This window comes from Eulemur rufifrons, chromosome 4 (assembly GCF_041146395.1).
Source record: "Eulemur rufifrons isolate Redbay chromosome 4, OSU_ERuf_1, whole genome shotgun sequence".
Classification (NCBI taxonomy): domain Eukaryota; kingdom Metazoa; phylum Chordata; class Mammalia; order Primates; family Lemuridae; genus Eulemur; species Eulemur rufifrons.
In genome coordinates this window covers 18424558-18442066 of record NC_090986.1, presented here as the reverse complement: position 1 = coordinate 18442066, position 17509 = coordinate 18424558, and positions in this window count along the sequence as shown.

Sequence of the window (17509 nt, the reverse complement as noted above, 5' to 3'; positions counted from 1 at the left end):
ATACAAGTTCTCGTTATGTTGCTGGTCTCGCACTCCTGAGCAGAGCCTTCCTTTAGGGCCCTTAGCTGTGTGCAGAGTGCCTACCCTGCCCTGCTGCTCTGGGCTTGGAACAATTTCTTATTTTTAATAGAATGTATGAAACAACAAAGCAGTATATGAACATATATATTATTTACAGAGTTTAATAATAGATTATAGGCCTTTCAGCTCTCTCCCAATGTAGGCACTAAAGCAATACAAAATGACATTGAATCTACCTAAGTTTCCAGCCCCCGTCACATCTTTCTGCCTTTCCCCAGAGGTAACCCCAATGGTGACTTTTTCTCCTTCTCTTCCTTAGAAAGTTTATCATTGCATATTATTTCCCCAACAGTCTTGCTTAACTCTGGCTTTGCATGAGTTTTCTGCAGCTTGTCTCCTTCCCTCAATACTTGTCACTGTCCTGTGCTCAGAGAACAGGTGCCATAACATAATGCTAAGGCTGAGTCTTTAGACAGGGAAAGCCTGGTTTAGGAATGGGGAAGTGTGAGAGTCTGTTCAGCATTTCATGTGGACACAGAACACAGAACAGTGCAAAAGTTTACAAAGCAAATATAAGGTGCAAGAGATCACAAACTTCAATTTTTCAGAGGTTTGGCTACTAAGATAATAAAAGTGATAAGCAGAATGGCCTGGTGGAAAATCATCATGAGTCTATAATTAGACAGGCGTGGGTTTGAATCTCATCTTTTTCAGTTAGTAGCGGGATGACCTTAACATATTAATTTACCTTTCTGAACCACTGTTTCCTCACTGGGAAATAGAACTAGAAATGCTTCTCTCGCAGGTTGTGAAGACCTGGCACCTGGTCAGGCTTGAATAAATAGCAGGGTTTTTTTCCTCTGTAAAACTCCCATTTTGACCTAAAATTCTGACCATTGCTTCTCTCCATTCTCCATCTAATTTTAAAATATATTATTCTCTTTGTTTCAAATTTGTTGTGTTTGAGTATTTGCACTGCCAGATCACAGTATGGTAATTCTATCCAATTCTTTCTTCTGCAGCAAAATTTCCTCCAATTCTTAGATTTTTAAGTGACTCTATCATCTTGTGTCTTAGCTTCATTAGTCTGTTTGACATTTTTGCTGTTTCTCAAAAACAAAACTTTTTCTCTTATGTCAATAGTAATTGACAACTATAAATTTTAGAGTCTACATACTTCAGCTAAAGCTGGACAAGCACAGCAATATCAGGAAGGACAAAACGGTGCACAAATCGACTCTTCTAAGACCGAGGGCTCATGGGCAACATGATCACACTTCCCCCTGCCACTCACAGCGGTCTAGGGGCTGCTGAGAACTTGACCTGTGGAACTATTTGGCTACATCTCCTTGCACTGTGTTTTAAAAAGAACTCAGATTTAACCCTGTGGCTTGCTGTGCCTCTGGTACATATCACTGCATGCGGTGAGCTATTGTTCTGACCTGGTAGGTAACTGAACAATGTGGACATTTGAGATTCAGAGGAGAATGCAGATCTGACACAAAGAATGATGATTATTTCCTGCAACAAGAGCTGCATTAACAAGAGAGAGTGATAACATAGTGATGTGTCAAAAAACAAAAACAAAACAAAACAAACCATTGGCAAGAACAAGGGAGAATCAAGTTCTCCTTCATATATTTCCTTGTGTGTAGTTGCACTTGTATCAGCAAATTCTTACAAAAAACTGGTAGATGACAGATTTTATGGGTCAAATGTCAATGTTGACCAAAATGTTAGAAAGTACAATGCTCTTCCAGGACATATGCTATTGATTTATTTTATTGAGTTTCTACAGGTCCATTAGGACTATTCCTCAGTGGGTGTTTTACATCCGAAAGCACAATTAAAATCGATTTATAATATCTGTTCAAATAAAACATCTACAGATAACAGCCACAGAATCCCCCCTCATAAGCCAGCTTTTGATAAAGGACATGTAATTTTGTATGTGCACATGTGCAACTTTGCTTACTTAGGCACCTGGGAAATGTTTGAAAAATCAGTTGCCAAGTGTGGAGAGTAGGAGGGAGGATGGTGGGCTTTCACATAAAGAGTAGATGAAATTGTTTCGGAAAGCTTAGAGATTTTTAAAGTAGTTCTATAAGACAAGAAGTTTCATACTGTAGGTGGCCCAAGACTTATACACTGAAGGATGTCACACTTATATAAATGTACTTTATTTATTCAAAGAAGTATGTTGCTTAAAAAATAAATTCATCATAGATCACAAAAACCTGAACACACAGAAACTTAGAAAATTAAATATTCAAATCAGTAACCAATTCATGGTCACATTCAAGACACCTGACTATGATGTAACCTTTGTAGATCATACTTGCCTCATGGATGTACTCCATGTAATGTGCTGTAGATATATTAATTCTTCATTTGTGCCCCAACCTGTGTGTTTCCTTTACAGTGACTCTGTACAACACTCGTGAATGCCCTTGAATATGTAATCATTAAAGTTCGTAGGAAGATAAAGAAGTTCAGAAAAACATGAACTAAATCAATAGAGGGGAAGAGGAAACAAGTATCTACAAAAGGACACGGCAAGGATAGAGCATTTGCTCCTTTTAAAAGCATTGACAAATGACAAAGTAGGTGATCAATGCTCAAGCATTGATGTAATTTTTCTTCTTTATTCTCTGTCAATAGGGGTGCAAATGACACAGCCTAAGACCAGGAGTTAGAAGAACTAAATTCTAGTACCAGCCCTCCCCCAAATGTCTTGGTTTCTTCATTTTTCTCACCTGTCATGGGAAAATTGAAATACGTGATTTAATATTTTTTTATTATAAAAATAATGTCCTAAACATTACTGAAAAGTTACGTATCCCCAGGCTGGTAAATGATGCTTATGTGAAATAAATTATTCTGTGCTAATCAGCTTGTTGATTGACTAGAGGGTGATCCATGCCCAAATCATGAATCAAGCCATGGCTCCCATAGTCCCAGGGAGTAAGCAAGAAAATCATGACCCAGGTCATCTCCATGGCTTAATAATCATAAACCTGTCTGGTATGTTCACAATTTGATTTCTTTCCATAAAGTTCAAATGCTAGACTATATGATAGAAAAATTAGAATTCATAGAAAGAAAAATAAAGCCACTTGGAGGATCATCAGGTTCTAATTCATTTCAATATGAAAATTAATTTCTAAGAGTTAGTGAAGTATAATAGAAAATTAAAAATAGGACTAATGATATTAATATAATTAAGTAATAATTGAATCAGATTTAAACCATCATCTTTATAAGGTTTTAGGATTCTTTTCTGTATTTTTTAATACTTAGAATATAAAACTTATAGCCATGGGATTAGCTGTCTTTGACTCTGTAGTGTCTTGTACTTCGTGTTTCAAGTTACAGCCCATACCCTGTCATTTTTTACTTTTCAGAACTCTTCACTTCCGCCCCTTTTCTTTAATCAATTTTCTCCTACATCAAGCCTTTTCCACCTAAGGCCCAAACAACATGTTGCATTATTTCCTTAATCACTGTGGTATTAGGTGACAGACAACAGAAGGACAAATTACTTCCTGAAAACTGCTTTTTAAAAATGAATTTCAAGGCAGTTCACTATATGGTTTGATGTGTGGTGATTGACTAAATAGAATTTTTATTTCATTCTTCTTTGATTATACTTGTGAATTAATGCAGTTAAATTGGAATTCTCCTTCCTTGAACGGACTCAGTATTGAATGGTAGCCTGGTATTATAATACATTTAAGTTGGTGCAGATGCAACCTTATTACCATTTGCACATTTGTTTGTAAAGCATGGAATTGTACATACATTGATTATTTTACCATAGGCACTTGACTTCTAAAGACACATTTGTTCAAAGGCTTGGTGTAAGTGAAATAAAATCTTGTTTCAATTTAATCAAATATCAAGATGATTCTTAATCAAGTTTCATTTAGAGTTGTGTGCTATAATGATATTCATTTAGCTGGTATTTTATAGGAGAAAAAATTAACACAATGATTATGCCAAAAGCTAAGTCATTGAGAATTCCTAATTGACCAGAAACTTTATGCTTTTTATCTTTTCTAAAATTCACAGCTCTGTGAAGTGGCTATTTATTACTATCCTAATTTTCAGCTGACAGTTTGAGATTCGGTAAGTTAAGAAACTTGCACAAGATCACACAAGTACCAAGGGACAAAGAAAGGATTAAAACCAGCTGCCCAGGCCACAGGTTCTGAAACCGCTACTCCATCTTTGCTCCTCGAAGTTTGATCCAAGGATGAACATCAGTAGCACCTGAGTGCAGAATCTCAGGTAAGGTGAGAAATTCATAGAAGTCAAACTGCCAAGAACTTTCCCAGTTTTAGCAATGAAAATCCCTTGTGTCAAAAAACCCTCTAGTCCCAGGCAATTCCTGATGATTTGATGGTTTATTACCATAATCTCAATCCCTGTCCCTGAACAACTGAATCAAAATCTGCATTTTAAATATCCCCAAGTGACTAATATGCATATGATCCATGAGAAGGATTAGTCTTTAAAATTTCATTTGTTTAATGAATATTTTCTAAAAAGATTTCTAGAGACAACTAAACCTTGGAACCAGCTTTCATTATTTGCATTGACAATAGCTCAACTGACCTAGTCATATACAGTGCTCATATGAATAAAAATTCTGATTTGTGTCCAGAAATTCATTTCTCCTGTGGAAAAAACTTGTCCCATTCTAAAGAAGAGACATTAAACTACTTGAGTTATCCTGATTTGAGCTCACAATGCTGCAAAACTATAAAAAGAAAAAAAAAAAGCCTGTAGGATTATTCCCTCCTTTTGTAGCAAGAAGTATTAGGCTGTCAAAAAATTGTAATTTTCACTGAAAAGTGACACATGAATGTATTGATACAGTACAGGACATACCTGACATCTGTAGCCAGTCTTGGTTTGTATTCTTACTGGATTAGGAAGTTGTATCACTTTATTAGTGGAAGGTACACTTGTCATACCCCAGTTTAAATGATATGGCTTGTTTAATAAGCCTTTCATATTTTACTTATACACTTTTATGCCTAGGATTTTGCAGATAAAATTCTCCCAGCACATGAAATCTCAGGGGATATATCTAGAATATTGAGAAAGTTGGCAATGACTGTTTTTGTCTTGTAGCATAAATTAAAAACAGTTAGATCTGGAAGAGACCTTGGGGAAAATATAGCCCATTTATTTTATGAATTAGGGAATTGAGAACTATCAGGGTTAAATTAGTTTCTGTGGCCATCCGGCAAGTTCATAGTACAAACAGGCCCAGAATCGAGTGTGGTTAAGAACAGACCTGACAATATTAGGTTTACCTTGAATGTTCCTCATGTTACTTAAAATATAAATTGAGGTAAATTTTCAGCCACTACCCTGAAAGAACATTTCAAACTCTTACTGAAAAATGATACGATTGCATATTTCTACTTAAATGAAGGCGGGAAATGACATTGGAGAGAGTTAACAATGATAATTTACTCTAATTTCCTTCCTTTTCCACTGAAGATCAAGGTGGCATAGAATGAGTCAGCAATAACTGGCTCAAGCCTCAAAGAATTATGTTCCATGTTTGATTTAATTTTTTGTCTTGTTCCATTTGGGCTGCAATAACAAAATGCGATAGACTGGGTAGCTTATAAACAATAGCAATTTATTTCTCAGAGTTGTGGAGGCTGGGAAGGAAGTCCACGATCAAAGCTCTGGCAGATTCAGTGTCTGGTGAGGGCCCATTTCCCAGTTCATAAATGAGGTCATCTCACTGTGTGCTCACGTGGTGGACAGGGACCAGGGAGCTCTCCAGGGCCTCTTGCATAAGGACATTAATCCCATTCATGAGGACTTCATCTGCATGACCTGAACACCTGCCCAAAGCCCCACCTCCTAATACTGGCCCCTTGAGGGTAAGGATTTCAACGTATAAATGTTGGAGGGACATTCAAATATTCAAACCATAGCATTTTTAATCTTAGAGAAATTAATTAAATCTTCTGTATCTTACTTTTATAAAGTAGTTTCAAAAGTAATTTCCTCCCTAAGTAAAATGGTTATTAGAGGGAAGACCCAGCTCCTGTGTGCCTAAAGCAGGAACCACAAAGGGGGCATCTCAAGGGGGTCTTATCATCATCATATGAATTTTCCAGCCAGAGAACAGAAGAGAGTATAAGATGGAGAGTCCGAGAATTGTGAGAAACTCGACGGTAGTGAGACAAAGAAAAGAAAGAAGAAACCAGATTCAAAATATAAAAGCCTTTATTTCAAATTCTGAGAGAAAGAGACTGTGATAAAAGAATAAAATATTAAAAGAAATAGTAAAAGTAGTAAGGGTTTTGAATTTTTAAGAAAGGAAACTGCAAACTTGATAAAGTAAGAAATGTTTAATTTTCTTCACAAAGAATTAACAACTCATTCAGATTCTTAAAGAAGAATATTGTTTTTTTGTTTTTTGTTTTTTTAAAGAAACATTTATCTTGATTGAGGAAGTTTTAGAAGAAGCTGCTCCAGAGTCCATAGAGTAATTTTTGTCAGGAAAACCTGATTAGAAAGCCAGTGGAGAGGACAAAGAGACATCTCAGCACTCAGAGATGCCAAGCATGAAACATATGACGTAAGTTTTAGGAATGGGCAAATTATGATTTATTTGTAAAGAAAATTTCTGGAGAAGAAAATGAAAATTGCTGGCTGAACATCATGAAAATGCTATGAAACAGCAGCAAGATAAAGGCTGTTTAGATATTACAGTATCTACAAATGAAACATTTGCTAGAGATGAGGAATGCTTATAATTAAAAGACGTTGGAAGATTATATCAACTAAGACTTTGGGTGTAGACAAGGGGATATATATATGAAGGAAAATTTTGGCCTAGGGAAACTAGAATAAAAGATCTATCCTGAAACTTCTGCCTACAGTGCCTGAAGACAAATTGGCCATAAATGCAATTTTTTTTTTTATTATTATTTCAATAGATTCAGGGGGTACAAGTGGAGTTTTTGTTACATGGATATATCATACAGTGGTAAGGTCTGGGCTTTTAGTGTACCCATCACCAGAATAGGGTACCTTGTACCCAACAGGTACTTTTTCATCTTTCCCCATTCTGAGTGTCCAGTGTCCCTTGTGCCACTCTGTATGACCGCACGTATCCATAGCTCTTATAAGTGAAAATGTGTAATATTTGCTTTTCTGTTCCTGAGTTACTTCACTTAAAATAATGATCTCCAAGTTGCTGCAAAAGGCATTATTTTGTTCTTTTTATGGTTGAGTAGTATTCCATGGTGTCTGCGTGTGTGTGTGTGTGTGTGTGTGTATGTGTGTACACACACATACCACATTCTTGAGGCAGGATGCAAAGGAGCAGAGAAGCTCATTACTGTTTGTGAACCTTGTGCTTGTGAGGGGAGAGAGGCTCACTCCAATAGTTGATAGTCAGAATATAGTTTAAGAGACATTTAGCAGTTCACTTGGAAGAGAGGACAGTATGAAGGGCATGACAACAAAATAGATTTTTATAGAAATTTCCATACTAATTATAGGCATTTATGGAACATATACTATTTTTCACAGACGGGAAAATGTTTAAGAGGGATTATCTAATCTTTACAATATCTCTATGAGATAGGATCTATTTTCTTTTTGTTTTGTAAATAGGGGCTGAAGTTGAGCAAATTCAACTAACTCATTCAACCTCATATTAGAATGACAGCAGAGAGGAGCAGAGTGTTACCAACCCAAGACATGTGAATCCAGAGTTTGTCTTATAACCAGATGTTTTAGTTAGGATTCTACTTCAGAGAAACAGAACACACAAACACACACACACACACACACACACAGGTACATAAAATAGGAATTAGCTCACATGATTTCAAAGGCCAAGAATCCCAGGAGCTGCTGTCTGCAAGCAGGAAAGGTGGTGGTGTAATTCAGTCTCTGAGTCCAAAGGCCTGAGAGGTAGGGGAGCCAATGTCTGAGGGCAGGAGAATGAATTCTCCCTTCCTCTACCTGTTTGTTCTATTCGGGCCCTGGTTAGATTGGATGAGGTCCACCCACACTGGGGAGGGTGATCTTCTTTACTCAGGCTACTGATTCAAATGCTAATCTCTTCCAGAAACACCCTCACAGACACAACCAGAAACAATGTTTTATCAGATATCTGGGCAACCCTTAACCCAGTCAAGTTGACATGTATTAATACAATTAACCCTCACAAGTCTATGAGAGGTGGTGCAGTGTAGTGGTTAAAAACACAGACTTGAAAGCCAAATGGACTGAAGTTTACTGGCTGTGTGGCTCAGGCAAGTTAGCTAACTTCTCTGGGTCCTAATTTCCTTATTTTTAAATAGTTTCTGAGAAAGATAAATTAGTTATCACATTTAAATTCCTCTGCATAGTTCATGATTTGTAGTAATAATTTAATAAACACTAGTTGTTGCTATACTGGGGAAAGTAAGTTAAAAATAGAAAAGAGAGTTTATTGGTGCATTTTTTGTCCTTTGCTTCCTGCCATCTAATTATTTAACAGGCAGGTTTGACTATTTAATGGAAATTACATCTGTTCCCTCCCATGATCCTGCCCCAAATTAATTTCTGATAAATTTATACCCTACTTCTATAGCAGACACTGATCTCTTCATTTAGACACTGCTCACTCTGATCTTTGATTTAAATTTCAGATACTGCTTTGATTCTGCCACTTTCCCTCCAAAAATTCTCAGAATATATCCAATGCTGCTAAAATAAACCCCAAATACACAAATTGGCTTGTCACTATCAGGACCTAATATCTCTTTCTTGCCGTGTTTCTTATGAGTTCTGCACATATCCTTCCTGGTCCTGCTCACCTGGGCCCTTCAGTGTGTTAATTGTTTCATGAATATGGCTATGGCTTGAGCAACCCCTTTCTGTTTTTTGGCACACCTTTTAGATACACCTGTACACCTGTACATAGTCCACAACATTTTCCTGACTGCATCTACACTATCCTGTTATGAATCCTCTTTCTCTTTAAGTTTGTAGAGCTTATTATCTTGTTCACTTGGCATGTCAAAATAAGGCCTGTTGTTTTTAATTCCGTAATTTTACAGATATCTGTATCCATACAGATATTCCATATATCTCCTGATATAATAATAAAAAACACTCGATGCTTAATGGGTTGGAGCATGAAGACAACTCAGACCAAGGAAAGGGGGAATAAAGAAGGATATTTAAAATTAATGAGAAATTAAAACTAAGACTGTGACATAAACAGAGGAAAAAATCAGAAACTCATTAAGATTTACAAAACTTGCTGAAGACACATGGTGGGCTGAAGAAAGTCCTGGTTAAAAAGTTGAAGATGATGAATAATGAGAGGAAGATTACATGTTAGAAGATCCAGAGTGAATGATCACTATGAATGGTGGAGGATTACCAATTGTACAGTACTGTTGCTTCAGCATAGAGTGATAATAGGAGTTAGCAAAGGAGGTAAAGCTTTGAGTTGGCTTCATTTCTTTTGCTGGGGGGGGGGGGAAGCTCAACATTGATGTAGATTTTTTTTTTTTCCCACTCCTTTCCCATTCAACCATAACTCAAAGACCATCGACATCTCTGGGCACAGATGGGATTAGAACCTGTGATGTTTCCTTCCCCCACCAGGCTGGGGGATGCCTGAAGATTCTTTCTCAAAGATTATCATGAAAATACTGGAGAGATGGGGAGTGAAATTTGTGAAGTCTTTACTGTGCTACATGTACATATGAGGAAATATGTTTGAGAGTTATCTTCATTTCTGGGCACTACAAGATTAATGTTCAGAGAAGAATTTTGCTGCATGACAGGAAAAGCTGGCCCCAGCAGGGATGGCCAAAATAAAAATTACAGATGAGACAAAGTATTTGGAGTCTTTCCGTAGAGAGGGAGAGATAATATTCATGCCATATGCCACGAGAATTCACTTAGAGGAGAAAATGCATGGGAAACTGAATTGGGGGAAAATTATTCCCCACCAAGAAAAAAAATGTTACCATTGTGGTGTGGGAATGGAAGAGTTTCTTAAAGGTAGAAGTTTGCTTTGGAAGGAGGAAATTTAAAGAAAAATAAACAAACCCAAGTCTGGGGCAGATGATTAAACGGTGAGGAGAACACCATTATAAATGGTTGGGAGAAATATTTGAAAAAGATAGAGGAAAGGCAGCAAGAGATGAAAACAAAGCGAGACAATTTAGAAAAGAAATCAGTCCTTGAAACTGGGAAAAAGTCTTTAGAGATACGCAAGGGAAAGAGAAATTACCTGAATAACAGATTAAAAAACAAATGAGAAGTCTGCCTTCAGAGCGCCAGGGTAACGGGAAAAGAGGCTCAAGATAACCCTGAGGAATGGCTCGTACGGAAGCAGATATCTGGGCTACTGCTGCGGCTTGTGTTCCTGCTTTATTGATCTTGCAAAAATGTTGGTTAAAAGAAGTTACTTAGGAAAGGTTTTTATTGTAATTTGCAAGGGGATTCTGTCTACATTCAATCGATTTTACAGACTTAATTCAGGATAATTGGTAGGGGAAAACAGGTAAGCTTTTGGTGAAAGGGATTTGCTAAATAAATGACTGCTAGGTTTTTGGTTTTGTTTTTAATTTTAAGTATATCTGCTTTAAACAAATGTTTTGAGTTACACAGAAGAAAGGAATTTCCAAAGAGGCACAGGTTAGATCCAGGAAGTTAGATGGTACATACAAATCACTCCAGGGAGTTTTAGTCATCTTTGCATGTTTATATCCTGTCTGGCAAATAGTGATTGCTCAGAAAATGTTCCTTCTACTAATAGGCTGATAGGAGTTTTGTAATTTCATCTTCAATGTCACCACAAAAAAAAAAAATAATGAAAAGAAGAGAGAAAGGTAAGATTTGTGAGCTACATGCTGCAAATCAAAATGGAGAAAATATTTTTTCTTTTCTCTCCCTCTCTTTTTTTTTTTTTTTGGTTTTAGGGGACTAGGAACATGCACATTGATATCCTAACTTTGCCTTTAGAATAGTCTAAAATTTAGACTTTCTTCTCTTTTATCCATGTATTCAATAATTATTGAGCTCTCGCTTTATTCAAGGTATGATTTTAAGCACATTTCACTGAGCCTGACCTCATCGTTGTAAATAATGGGAGAAAAATGAACTGAAGCACTGAAGGCCCTTTACCTTGTGGAGAGACACCTGCACTAGTCTTTTGGTGAGGAATGCAGACACAGGTATGAGTTGGCGACTTTGTAGAGAGGGTCTGGCTGAACCAAAGCTCCTAAAAGGAGAAAGTTGTGATAACAGACTGTGTTAATATTAATAATTATTGGATAGGATAATTAATATTTATGTTAATGGTATATTTTACAAAATATACCATTTTTATGTTTGTTCTTGGGTGTTTGTAAGAATCTGGATAACTGCAAGCAGTTATGGCTGTCTGCTTCTTGTAGAGGTATAGAATATTTAAGTGAGTTGTCTAATATTAATTGCATGGATAGTAAAAGCTAGAGCTTGGAGTAGAACCCAAGTTATTTGATTGCAAGTCCAAATATATTAATCCTCCGAGTGCTGTTTTCTTCTTAAAAATTTTGACACACAATTCTTTGCCACTGAGATATTCATCCTGAATGGTAGGGTTTCAAGCTAGCTTGTAGGAATGATAATTTTGTGTTCGAGAGCCACAATTTTGTGGTACTGCCAACAATTAAAATTGAGTTTATATGACCCTAAATATTAGAAGAGCAACAAGGGGCCAGGCACGGTGGCTCACTCCTGTGATCCTAGCACTTTGGAAAGCCAAGATGGGAATCACTTGAGGCCGGGAATTTGAGACCAGCCCGGTCAAGACCTTGTCTCTAAACCAACCAACCAACCAACCAACCAACCAACAAACAAACAAAAAATTAGCCAGGTGTGCTGACACATGCCTACAGCTCCAGCGACTTGGGAGACTGAGGCAGGAGGATTGCTTGAGCCCAGGGGTTCAAGGTTGCTGTGACCTATGATGACACCACTCATGCCACTGCACTTCAGCCTGGGTGGCAAAGTGAAAATCTGTCTCTGAGAGAGAGAGAGAGAGAGAGAGAGAGAGGATACAAGGAGAGAAAACAGGAAGGTGGATAGATATCTCACTATATCTGAATCAGGGGATCATTTGACAGGGTAGAATAGTTGGTTTTTGAATATTTGATTAGATAAAAAGTTGAGTTGTCTGACAAATTTATGAGGTGTAGAAAAATGTGATTCTTGTTTAACTGAAAATAGTAAAATCTAAAGGTGATATAGTTTAGATGATTGAGGTTGCAAATTATTAATGAATATAAAAATAACAGATTTAAAAGTAAAGTTTTGGGAAGCATAATAAGAAACAAACATATTGACAAAGCCATTCATTTTTATTAAAGTAACTAGCACTAAGAGGACTATTGATGACAGAGAAGAGCCCAATTTCTGCCTTCAAGGTCATGAATATATAGAACATTCAGAGTTCAATATCAATAAATATGTAGGGAGAATAATTTGTCTGAAGAAGAAAAAGTTGGAGTGCAAAAAGCACCCATTAGAATCCCAGCCATATTTAGAGCCAATCCGAAAGAAGAAAATAATACGTGAGTCAGGACAGAAAACATTTTCAAAGAAAATACAGCTATAAGGAAAAATGAAAGAAGGATAATTGCCCTCGCTTAGAAATAAAAACAGCATGATTAGGCCAATTAGGAATTCCATCATTGTGCAGGAATGGCTTTGGGAGTAAGCCCGGGAATGGCTGGGAAACCACACAGCCTACTTCATCCTCGTCTCCAGGCTAGAGACACAGGAGGAAGACAAGCCAGTTTTTGACAATAAGCAGCCTCCTCGTGCTTTGAAGGCAGGTGGCTGTGTGTTTAAACTCGCAGGCTTGCAGAGGTTTCACCACAGTACCTTTCATGAGAGACAGCTCTAGCCGTTCCTGTGTGCAGCAGATCCATGCGTCGAGGGTGGACCCACCTGTCCCATCCCTGATCCATGAAGGTGGGATTTCTACACACTCGTATTTGTACGAGCTCATCTTCTCTCCTACTCTCAACAGGAGAGAGGAGTAGGCTCATCTGTAAACTTGAAAACTGAGCTCATTTCTAGTAAGTTCAAGTTTTATGATTTCAAAAACTTTTATCGGTAAATAAAGGTCACCCATCTGGCAGCAATGTGTCTCTTTGGCTCAGCTTTGGTTTTCTACACTATGTTATAAAAATATTACAGTCTAGTATGACATTAGCAAAGTGTGACATCTGGGCTTATACAAAATATAAGAGCTGGCAGAGGGACTAATTTCCTTTCTGAAAAAATGCCATGGCAGAAAGGGACAGAGGACAACTTGGTGGCTGCGAATACAGCCCTGGACATTGCTGTAATTCAGCAGGCTGGCCTAGGAGCTTAGCAGCATCCTCCAAAATCTGCCTGGAAAGGGGGAAGGGGCTTAATTACCCCAGAGAAAAACGTTGATGGATTGCCATGGGCCTTCGAGAATACAAGCTATTTTAGCACAAGAGAAAAAAATTTCTCTACCTGCAGTGTTAGGTGGTCATGCATTCAAGAATTAAATGAGACTGCTTCAAAAAATACTGTAGGTATGGCAGTAATAGAGCTGGCAGCTTTTCCGTGGGTTTAGATGTTACAGCATTTACTTTAGGGGTTGAAAAATGTATAATTAAATTTTGGCATTGCTTTTAGGTGGTAATGATTTTTATTAAATTCCTTTTGTATGAACCCCTTTATGAGTTCAAGACAAATGTCATATTTATTTTTTTCCCTCTAGGCTCTCTGGGTGTATTTTAATGCACTGTAATCTAAGAGATATCGAGTCACTGACAAAAAGAATACATGCATCTGGACAGGGCCATTGTACAATCTCAGCTAGAAGCCTTTATTTTTCTTGGGGTTTTTTTGTTTTTTTTTGTTTTTTTTTTAAAGAAAGAAAAGAGAGAGGATCAAATTTAAAGAAAATTTCTTTCCTTATCTCTGGGCACGCAATTTTTGAGACGATTCAGGCATTATTAATGTCCAGTGGTACTTATATAAGTGGGAAATTACAGTAGCAATTTTTTACGGTGGTTAAAATAAAAGTCCCTAAGCTTTAAGAAATTTAAATGTCTACAGCTATAATGCCTATTTAGGGAACATTAAGAGGAATGTTGTTATCCAAATTCTTTTTTTTTTTTTTGAGACAAGAGTGTTACTTTGTTTCCCGGTCTAGAGTGCTGTGACGTCAGCCTAGCTCGCAGCAACCTCAAATTCCTGGGCTCAAGCAATCCTCCTGCCTCAGCCTCCTGAGTAGCTGGGACTACAGGCATGAGCCACCATGCCCGGCTAATTTTTTTTCTATATATTTTTTAATTGTCCAGCTAATTTCTTTCTATTTTTTTTTTTTTTTTTTTTTTTTTTTAGTAGAGACGGGGTCTTGCTCTTGCTCAGGCTGGTCTCGAACTCCTGAGCTCAAACGATCCGCCCGCCTCGGCCTCCCAGACTGCTAGGATTACGGGCGTGAGCCACCGCGCCCGGCCTCCAAATTCTTGAAATCATGAAAATCCAAAGTATTTTTATAAAATTCTGCATGGTGGTAACAGGGAATAGATTTGTGACTAGTGCAGGGAACATAGTCCCATTTTTTTTTTTCCAGGTTAAGTCGTGTTGGCCAAGATTAAATGCCACAAGCCTCCTTCTGCTTGCTGTGTGCCCCATCCTTATTCAATGTTGAAATGTTAAATTGTTGCCAGTCTCCATCTGACTTCTGGGGAGCATCTTTCTTAAGGGAATACACAGGCAGATTATCCAGGAGGAAGAGATCAACTGTTCCCCCCCTTCCAGGAGCCAGGACACGTTGGCAGCCCATCTCAGCATGGACGAGGAGCGCAGGCTTCTGCATTTCCATTTGTCACGCGGGGACCCACTGCACGGGAGGTTAACTGAACTGCCATGGTCGATGAGGCAGGCGAGGCACCCAGACTGGAGGGCAGAGCGCGGGATCCTCCCCATTAGCTCTTCCCGGCTAATTACCACCACCCGGACCAGGGGACTGTATCATTCGCCGCTTTCCTCAGACTCTGAACAATTTCCATTCCAGTAACTGAGAGAATGACTGTGTGCGTCTGGAATTTATGGGTACGATCATCACACGGTGGCTGGGGAGGGATCCAGCCACTGAGATGGTTTTTACTTTCCTTTAGTAGTTCCATGGGTCTGCTTCACAAAGAGCCTCCTCACGGCTCAGCCTTTTTGCTATTACAGAAACGCAGCACTTTCTGGTACAGACTGGAGAAGCTGTGAGATTTAATGGGCACTTTTTGCAGTGAGATTTTCCTGCCCTCCCTTGGATGCAGCTGCTCTCCTCCTTGTTTTTCTGGACTTGGCATTTTCCTTCTTTCCCCAGGGGATATTCAGAATGGAGGAAGATCCTGCCGTACTCCAAACGGTTGGAGTTGGCGGGCAGCCCACTGGCACCCAGGGCACATGGAGACCCCTGCGGAAGTGACCTGTGGCTGTCCCTTGAGAGTGCACACCTGTGCCATCCTGATTCTTCTGTCCCCTGCTCCTGGCTCTGGCAGCTGTCTCTGTTGCCGCTCTGCTAGAAGGCCGGGTCTAGGCTGCCTGAATGGGTGCCTGAGCCCGTGGGGACAAAGGGTTGGGTTGCATGAATAGCCTCTCCTTCAACCTTTTCTACCACTGTGAGATTTGGATTTGAGATACATGATCAAATCTCTCCCTTTTCTTTTTATTAAGACATAATTTATATACCATACAATTCATAATTCTGAAGTGTACAATTCAGTTTTTCGTACCTTTATAAGGTTATATTATACTACCATCTCCATTGCAGAATATTTTTGTCACTGGGAAAAGAAACCCTATACCTGTAAAGCATCACTCCCTATTTCCTTTTATTCTATTCCCCTGGCAACAGCTAATCTCCCTTCTGTTTCTATGGATTTGCCTATTCTGGGCATTGCATATAAATGGAATGATACAATACATGGCCTTTGTGTTTGGCTTCTTTCATATAGCATGTTTTTAAGGTTAACCCATGTTATAGCATGTGTCAGAATTTCCTTCCTTTTTATGGCTGAATAATATTCTGTTGTATGTATATACCACATTTTGTTTATCCATTCATCTGCTGATGGGCATTTAGGTTGGCTAGCAAGAGTAATTCTGCTAGAAATACTTTCTGTACAAGTTTTTGTGTTACCACAATTTTTCCATTTTCTCTTCCCTTTTCATTTCTTCTATGGTTTTAGGGCACAGGAATGCTTCTCTGCCTATTTATTTATAAGATTTGGTGTATTTAGTAGAAAGAATATGGACTTTAGGAAACGTGTAATTGGGTACAGTTTCTAACTCTGGTATCCAGTCTCTCAGCCTCAGTTTTCCCATCCATAAAATGAGTATGAGTACATCTACTTTATAAGGATAAAATGGTTAAGGTGAGATGTTAGTTCTCTATTAAATAAGTAAATATAAAATTCCCTATTCTTTAGCCTTAATCTTAGTTTTCATTAGTTTAACCACCCAGAGTTTTAGCCTTCTTTTACCAAAACATTGTCCAGAGACAGGAGCCTTCCCTCTTGCTCAGCCATAGGAACTGCACTGCCTCCATGGGACTCCCTTCTCTGACCTCCCTTATTAATGATGGCCTGAGTTATAAGTTGAATCCCATAGGGACCACTGTTGTGTGAATAAAGCGTGATACTTACGGTGCTGTGGTCTTTATTTCTCAGGCACTTGGCTGACCCCTGAGCTAGCCCAGTAGCAGGGGACATTTCCCCAGGCCTGGACTCTGTGGATACTTTGCCTTATTGTGGTACACTACTTTTCTGTAATGACATAGTGATGAATTGACCAACCTAATAGTGTCTCATACTCCAAGCCTGACTTTAGAGACAATGAAAGGAAGAAGTTAACATATATGCTAAGAGATTTGTGGGAGGGGTCGGCACTATACTGAGTGCTGTGCACATACATGACGTTTAATCCTGACCACAACCCTGTGAGATAGGTACCTTTCTTTTTCCAGATGGGAAGATCGAGGCTCAGAGAGGTCAATTAATTTCTTGAAGTTCATATAGATAGTAAGTGGCAGATTTGGGGTCTGACCTTAGATAAGTTTGATGCAAAAGCTCCTATTTTTTCCGTAATACTGTGAGCTCGGGAGCCATGAACAACATCTCACTTTATGATTGTGCTATTAATATATGAATGTGATGGTTTCATCAGCTTTTGCTAGGCTATGCTGTGGTTAATGGGCATCCCCAAATCTCAGTGGCTTACAGCAACAAAGGTTTATGCTCTCTTATGTTAATTATTGGATATAGATCTACACCATGTCTTATTCAGTTTGGGTTTGTGCTGAAGGAAAAAGCCCTATTTGAGATGCGCCATTCTCGATGCTGAAGGAACAGAGCAGTGGCAGAACAATATAATGACTCTTAAAGTTTTTTAAAGTATGTTACATGAC